The 253-nt window shown below is 47.0% G+C and overlaps 1 protein-coding gene across 1 annotated transcript in view; it reads right to left on the bottom strand.

Moving 5' to 3' along the window:
- The window catches only part of LOC119591845 (DNA-directed RNA polymerase II subunit RPB1-like), a 39,252-nt gene that overhangs the window by 38,552 nt on the left and 447 nt on the right, over positions 1-253 (bottom strand). The window lies entirely within an intron of this gene.

Below are 253 nucleotides of genomic sequence, written 5' to 3'. Positions count from 1 at the left end.
ATATAGCAACCACAACATCTAGAGCAGTAAAGAATTTCCCCTGAGCGTGTCCAGGGGCCTCATTTCCCTCAAAGAAAACGCGCAGAAGGTAGGCGCTTGCCCAACACCTCCCAGGGGGGATTTTAAACCGGGAACGAAAGCACTGTATCATCTTCGTTCAATTTCTTGATCGTAATTAAGGTTTCGCCAGGAGGCTTGTCCTTGAAGATTGCCTGTTATATTGTGGTCTTCTTGTAAAACGGTCTGGGTTACC

The sequence above is a fragment of the Penaeus monodon genome, chromosome 29, assembly GCF_015228065.2.
Source record: "Penaeus monodon isolate SGIC_2016 chromosome 29, NSTDA_Pmon_1, whole genome shotgun sequence".
Classification (NCBI taxonomy): domain Eukaryota; kingdom Metazoa; phylum Arthropoda; class Malacostraca; order Decapoda; family Penaeidae; genus Penaeus; species Penaeus monodon.
This window is presented reverse-complemented; position numbering and strand designations above follow the sequence as displayed.